At 39.2% G+C, this 8,102-nt stretch overlaps 1 protein-coding gene across 2 annotated transcripts in view; it reads left to right on the plus strand.

The window, feature by feature from the left end:
- Window positions 1–6,194: 6,194 nt before the first annotated feature.
- Window positions 6,195–8,102, plus strand: part of LOC115220880 (GTP-binding protein Rheb homolog) — a 56,395-nt gene continuing 54,487 nt past the window's right edge. The window contains exon 1 of one of the 2 annotated variants that reach the window (XM_036510572.1): window positions 6,195–6,318. The gene's annotated coding sequence lies outside the window, so the exon portion shown is untranslated. Of the gene's footprint in view, window positions 6,319–7,204; window positions 7,455–8,102 lie in introns of those variants that run through there. The other variant, XM_029791070.2, reaches the window with a different exon arrangement.

Raw genomic sequence — 8,102 nt, forward strand, 5'->3', positions numbered from 1 at the left:
GTTCAGATACAGAAAATTTTTCAATAGGCATAATTTAAGAGGCTTGTTTTGCTGCAGACCTGATATCAAAACAATTGTATCTGATACTCTTAACTACAGTAGCTTATTTAATATTCTTAACTACAACATGTAGTGTTTACAGTAAGTTCCCAGTAAACAGTCAACATAATACAGAAGACGGGGTCTATGAAGCAGAAGTAGCATTTAACTAATACCAACCAGATGATGCATATACAGAAAGATACTGGAGTAACAGAGACCACCTTTAAGGCAAGGTTAAATAATCATAGATGCTCTTTTAGTATCAATGATAAGCATTTCACAACTTTAATCAACTATTTATGGTGATTAAAGGATACAACATCATATAACATTAATTGGAGGTTATGGGAATGATCTAGGACATATCTTAATGGAAGTAGGAGATGCAAACTCTGCTTGGCAAAGAAAAGAATCATTCTAAAGAATTCATGCAATCTCAGAGCTTTCCTGAAACTGAAAAGCAAATTTTTTTGGACACTGCCCTCATAAATGCAAGTTTGTTTTGGCAATGTGGCCGAGTGACTTTTTGAGCTAGAGGCTAATATACACACAACCTAGACACTTCAACCATGGCTAACACCGATCCATGAAGAACAACTTTCTTTTTCTTCTAAATATTTTTCCCAAAAGTTTGTTTCACCTATTTGCTGCCACTAAACCTCTAGTGCCAAAGAAACTATGTTGTTCTGACCAGCATGTCTGAAGAGTATTGTCTAGTAGTAATATTCAGCATGAAACTCATGATTAGTAATATACCTTGACCAGTATTATATTGTTTGACAATATGAAAGTATACGCACACTTTAATCTAAATTTTTTTCATTAATCAAGACTTTATTTTGTTTTTTACCTTATCTTTTTAATGTTTGTGATGGTCTATTTTTACTTTATTTTTGTGTTGCTTCTTCTTATGCTCTATGGTTTGACTCAGCTTATTATCTTATTATTTTACTTCTTGGTTGAAGCATGGTTTGTTTGTTATATATGAGGCAAATAGCACAATGGGTTTCTTATATCAGTGCTGGCAGAAACGTTAGCGCGCCGGGAGAAATGCTTAGCGGTATTTCGTCTGTCGTTACGTTCTGAGTTCAAATTCCGCCGAGGTCAACTTTGCCTTTCATCCTTTCGGGGTCGATAAATAAAGTACCAGTTTCGCACTGGGGTCGATATAATCGACTCAATCCCTTCGTCTGTCCTTGTTTGTCCTCTCTATGTTTAGCCCCTTGTGGGCAGTAAAGAAATATATATCAGTGCTGTCGTCTGATGAAATATGTCGTTAATTGATTTCAATAATTATTGAAACATACTTAATGAAGTCTTGGAAATATCAATAACTTATTTTCTACTTTTTGTTCTGACTAACTAAGTAACTCTATATACATGGTGTTAGGAAGGGCATCCAGCTATAAAAATCGTGCCAAAACAGACCCAAATGTTTGGTGTAGTCTTTTGCCTAGTCAGCTCCCGTCAAACTGGACATTAAATTATGACGATGATGATGCCACATGGCAGTGAAACATGGACTTTGACTACAAAGAACTTGTGAAGGTTTGTAAGGAATGAAGCTAGCATAGAGGAGCTCCCAGGGGCATCCTGTCTTGAATTCCTCTGTTATTGCCTGGAGGACTATGATAAATAGTCCTTGGTGGACCCCTACCTCTACCCAGAATTTTGATTTTTTCTAATTGAGTTCATTTTTTAGTACTAACAACATGAAATAATGCTGAATATGTAACTAAAATAGGATAATAGTCAAAGTCTTCTTGAAAAAATAGTCTTAAAAAATTTATGGATGAGTAATGTGTGCATGCAGGACAGAACATAAATGACTTAAAAGGAAAACTGGGTAAAAGAGGCCTCAGATGCTGTGTGTAAAAGAGGAGACTGGGCTGGTTTGGTCATGTGATGTATATGGATGAGGACAGGTGCGTAAGGAAATGTTGAACTCTAATTGTGGAGGGTACCTGTGGAAGGGGTAGACAAAGAAAGATGTAGGATGAAGTGGTGAGAAAGGATGTTCGGATGCTGGGCCTCACTGGGGAAATGACAAGGGACTGAGAGATGTGGCGATTTGCTGTCCTTGATAAGATGCATTAAGCTAAGTAAAATCACTGTCTTCCACACACACAGGCTTGTTCTTCAGGTGCCAGTGCCACTTAAAAAGCACCCTGCGCTGGTGCTGCATTAATGCACCTGTGCCAGTGGCATGTAAAAAGCACTCAGCACATTCTGTTAAGTGGTTGGAGTTAGGAAAGGCATCCAGCCATAGAAACCATGCCACAACAAACAGTTGAAGTCTGGGACAGCTCCCTGCTAGCCAGCACCATGTCAAACCATCCAACCCATGCCAGCATGGAAAGAGGACATTAAATGATGATGATGATATTATACTCTCTCTCTTTTACTTGTTTCAGTCATTTGACTGCGGCCATGCTGGAGCACCACCTTTAGTCGAGCAATCGACCCCGGGACTTATTCTTTGTAAGCCCAGTACTTATTCTATCAGTCTCTTTTGCCGAACCGCTAAGTGATGGGGATGTAAACACACCAGCATCGGTTGTCAAGCAATGCTAGGGGGACAAACACAGACACACAAACACACACATACATATATATATATATATATATACACATATACGACAGGCTTCTTTCAGTTTCCGTCTACCAGATTCACTCACAAAGCATTGGTCGGCCCGGGGCTATAGCAGAAGACACTTGCCCAAGATGCCACGCAGTGGGACTGAACCCAGAACCATGTGGTTGGTTAGCAAGCTACTTACCACACAGCCACTCCTGCGCCATGATGATGTTATATATAAAATTTATTATTTTATAATTTAATTTTATACTTTCTAAATTTAACATATTTAATTCATTGTTAGTAAATGAAAATTTAACGAATAAAATATTGCAATATAATTATGGAAATGGATTAGCAATTTTGTTGGGTGTTTAAAATTTTTCTAACAGGTTATTCATTGGCCGCGGATGAAGTAAAACATATTAGCAATATTCCTGGCTAAACTGACTGCTTATGGGCTTTATCCCTCTTTCATCATTTCGACCAGAGGCTTCTAGTCAGATCATATCATTGTATCATGTGCTGATAGATCTTTCTCTGTCTAATACCCTGTCACTTCTGAAGAACTTCAAAGTATATTTTTGCCTCTCATATTCTTCCTTCTATATCAATAGCTTACTTACTATCATTTCCCACAATGGCTACTATTCTGAAGACGATGCCAATTGTCATTCCTTCCTAACCTTCTGCACCCAAGCATCATCCACATGCAATGCAGACACCCCACACCAAATATACATTGAGACCATTAAAGCAATTCCTCAATGTAAAGAAGGCCATTGTGTATGTGTGTATCTCTCTCTCTCTCTCTATCATCATCATCATCATCATCATCGTTTAACGTCCGTTCTCCATGCTAGCATGGGTTGGACGGTTCAACTGGGTCTGGGAAGCCAGAAGGCTGCACCAGGCCCAGTCAAATCTGGCAGTGTTTCTACGGCTGGATGCCCTTCCTAACGCCAACCACTTCGTGAGTGTAGTGGGTGCTTTTTACGTGCCACCGGCACAGGTGCCAGTTGAGGCTGGCAAACAGCCATGATTGGATGGTGCTTTTTACGTGCCACCGGCACAGAGGCCAGACGAGGCTGGCAACGGCCACGATCGGATGGTGTTTTTTACGTGCCACCAGCACGGAGGCCAGACAAGGCTGGCAACGGCCACTATCAGATGATGCTTTTTACATGCCACCAGCACGGAGGCCAGTCAAGGCAGCACTGGCTACGGCCACGTTCAGATGGTTCTCTTACATGCCACCAGCACTGGTATCACAGCTACAAATTCCATTGATGTTGATCGATTTCGATATATATATATATATATATACATCTAATATACAATAAAATTTTTTGAAAAAAATTCTGTCTATGGCCAGTATATTAAAAAATACCTTTAAAGGTTAAATTTATAAACAACTTATAAAGAAGGGCAAAAGAAAAAAATTAGAATTTTTTCTTTTGCCCTTGTTTATAAGTTGTATATATATATTTCTATATACATACATGTGTGTGTGTGTGTGAGTGTGTTTGCATCTGTGTTTATCCCCATATCTTCACAGTGTAGCAAAAGAGACTGATAGACTAAGTATCAAGCTTTTAAAAAAATCTTTTGGGGTCAATTCATTCAAGTAGAAATTCTTCAATGCAGTGTTCCACTCAGTCTAAGGATTGAAACAAAAAGATAATGAGAACCACAGACGCGCTTTCTCTTCACAGTTCAGCAGCACAAAGACATATCAAGAAAACAATATCATACTCTCACCAAACATGAACAATATGTAAGTAGAACCCTCAGGGCTGTAACAAATTCCAGGCAACAGATCACCAAGTTTCAATCCTGATGGTCACTCATCTTCAACAGGCGCAGGAGTGGCTGTGTGGTAAGTAGCTTGCTAACCAACCACATGGTTTCGGGTTCAGTCCCACTGTGTGGCATCTTGGGCAAGTGTCTTCTGCTATAGCCCCGGGCCAACCAATGCCTTGTGAGTGGATTTGGTAGACGGAAACTGAAAGAAGCCTGTCGTATATATGTATATATATATGTGTATGTGTGTGTGTTTGTCCTCCTAGTATTGCTTGACAACCGATGCTGGTGTGTTTACGTCCCCGTCACTTAGCGGTTCAGCAAAAGAGACCGATAGAATAAGTACTGGGCTTACAAAGAATAAGTCCCAGGGTTGATTTGCTCGACTAAAGGCGGTGCTCCAGCATGGCCACAGTCAAATGACTGAAACAGGTAGAAGAGTAAAAGAGGGTAAAGAGTATAGCAAAGACTGAATTTCCCCTTCTAGGCTAGAAAACATTCAGTTCACAACTATGAGCCCTTTCTGAAGCTCATGTGAAACTGATGATAGAGTCATTCTCTCAAAAATTTGGGTTGGTGCTACTGAATATATAGACACAGTCATCACACACACACAAGAAAAAACCATCCAACTTGTTTGTCAAAACACCCCAACTTTGAACCACAGACGCGCTTTCTCTTCACAGTACCTTTTCATCAACTACTCCAGTGGAGTTTACTCCTTGGAGTTGGCTGGTCTCATGCCAGCTCCACTCAGGCGCTCACTTGTCTCCCCCTCCCCTCTTCACTCATATTGCATTCAGTCAAGACTTGCATAATCCTTCCCTTCCAGAATGTTGGCCCTTGGAAATTCACTCCCTATCCATGTTTTTTCTCAATGATGTTGATTGGCAGCTGTTCGAGAGGATTATTAACTACTGGACTCAGAGGCATGCGAAGGACATGGGTGAAGCCCTTTCTCCAGACCAAACCCTTGAAAAAATATTGCTAATGGTGAACATTATACTGTAGGGGTCAGCTCTTGGCTTTCATTGTTAATGTCCGAAAGAAAACATGTCTCTCCTTCCAAACCTCATAGCAAAAAATGTCAATAGAGCTGATTGCTTATTGAATACCTTTGATTATGAAAAGCCAAGACTTCTTTTTTATAATTGTACAAAGGGATAAATAAAATATTTATAATATGGCCAATATCTGTACAAGGTAGTAAATAGATAGAATTGGGGTTTCTTTTCTTTATATTTTAAGTTAAAATCCAGCTGAGATCGACTTGGCTTTTCATCCTTCATGAGTAATGGATTAACTGAATTGTTAGTGTCCAAAAAATATTCTGCAATATTTTTCAACTATTTACATTCTGAGTACCAAGGTAGTTGTGGTGAGTTTATCAAGGAAGTCACTGAGGTTGTTAACTGACTTGATGATACACAAGGAAGAATCTCTTTAAGGAGATAACTTAGTTCTATTGTCTAAATATTCATGGCCTTTGTGGTTAAGGAATTTGTTTAGAAGCAAGCTTCAGGTTCGATCTTGGTGAAACGTCTTTTACATGCTCAGCTCAACCAAAGCCTTGAGTAAAATTTAGCTGACAGAAACTGTGGACGCTTATCTAAGAAAACGTTTCTGTTTAGGGAGAAGTGGAGGGTAGACTTATTCCATTGCCAAGTCAGTTGCAAAACTTTGGGCCAAGTTGCCAATTTGTGGATAACTTCTCCCTTCTAAGGAGAAGGAAAGGACATGAAAAACGTAACTAGTATATGCCTTTCTTCCTCTAAAAAAAAGTTCCAGTGATGCAAGGCAATATCGGTGATGGGGTAGTGACAGCTAACACAGCTACTACTCTGATAAAAGTAGTGTATTATTCTTGCTCAGCTAGAAAGAGAGCTATGCACTAGGTAAGCATTCTGAAACGCGTTTCTCTTTTTCGTAATGTTATTTCGCTTTACGCTACTAACAGCTTTAGAAGAGCTATGAATGTCATATCATATCATTCCGCTTTTAAATCTAGATTGTTTATCTAATCAAAACGAAATTTTCCTCTAAATCTACGTTGTTTACTTAATCAAGATTAAATTTACATTATCTACTCTTGATAGTGAAAAAATAGATATAAAACATTTATTGAGATTTGGGAAGTAATGTTGAGTATTATTCTTGTTAGTATTGATTCCTTCCTTACACAGTCGTCGCACGCAAACATCATGAACCGTTTTTTTCTAGATTTATGAAATGAAATAGCTTCAGCCAAAACTGAAACTGTGTTGCGGTTTGTTTTGGCTGGGAACTGAGGCGGGACCATGAAAACGCCTCCCTTGTAGTCGATCATATGAATGAAAAAGAAGCGATATTTTCTAGCATCACTGTGACTCGATGTAGTAACAGTGTATCAGCCATTTCTTTTCTCTGTGGCAGATTTCTGTGTAAATGTGTGCCATAAGTTTTCTAACGAAGTGCTTGGCTTCTGTGTCTGTGTCTGTGTGCGCGTGTGAGAGAGAGAGAGAGAGGGAGAAAGATAGAGAGAGAGAGGGAGAGGGTGTGTATGTGTGTGCGTGTGAGAGAGAGAGAGGGAGAGGGAGGGAGGAAGCGAGAAAGAGAGAGATGAGGGAGAGAGGGTGTGTATGTGTGTGCGTGTGCGTATGAGAGAGAGAGAGAGAGGGAGAGGGAGAAAGACACACAGAGAGAGGGAGAGGGTGTGTGCGTGTGTGCGTGCATGCAATTACAACAATTACTATGGCAGATTCATTCATTCATAATACGAGCTTTCTACTTCCCGTTGTTAGTTTCACTTCCGGTGGTCAGACCAGTTTACGGCAGTATTGCACAACATTACACTTCTTCCCTACGACATCACCAATAACAAAATCTTTGCGAACACCATAAGAACCAACCAACCAACCTACAACTCAAAATCTTTATTTCCAAACTACAACCACCGTTTCCTCGCCTTACCTGCTTCAAGATAAGGCGCAAGCGATACCTGGATCACTTGACTTAACTCTAAAATGTTGTAATCAAACAAAATACGTTCCTAGTAAGTCGACTTTCATTTATTTATATAATGATGATGGTGGCAGTTTTTCAGAAGGAAGGATGATAATTTGCAAATTGTGGTGTGATTTCGGTGGTGTTTGCCGTTTAAGAAGTGATGAATGTTGGTAATGACGACAGTAGTAGGTTCGCTCCTTTGCTGATCCTTTCTCTTCTGCCTTCCTCTTGTTTCCTTGTGTTCCTTTTTACTTCCCTCACGTCTTTTCCTTTTTTCCAATTTTCTCTACTTTTCCCCTCCTCCTCAATTTTACGTCCCTTATCTCTCTCCTCTCTTTGCTGCGCTTTAACTATAAAGCTTTCTTCACTTTACATTATTACCCTGCTTCTCATAAATGTACTTGCATATATACATATATATATATATATATATATATAGATATGTGTGTGTGTGTATATATATATATGTGTGTGTGTGTATATATATATATATATGTGTGTGTGTGTGTGTATTGCATATTAATACATGTGAAGAATGTGTAAATGTTAAGAGTGTGTGTGTGTGTGTGTGTGTAATAATCATCTTTTGAAGTACTTGAAAAATCCCCCAGTAATTTTTTTCCAATTTTCTCCCTATCCGATTACATTTTAATAATACATACATACACACACGTATGTATGCATTTGTATGAGT

This window comes from Octopus sinensis, linkage group LG17 (assembly GCF_006345805.1).
Source record: "Octopus sinensis linkage group LG17, ASM634580v1, whole genome shotgun sequence".
Lineage (NCBI taxonomy): Eukaryota > Metazoa > Mollusca > Cephalopoda > Octopoda > Octopodidae > Octopus > Octopus sinensis.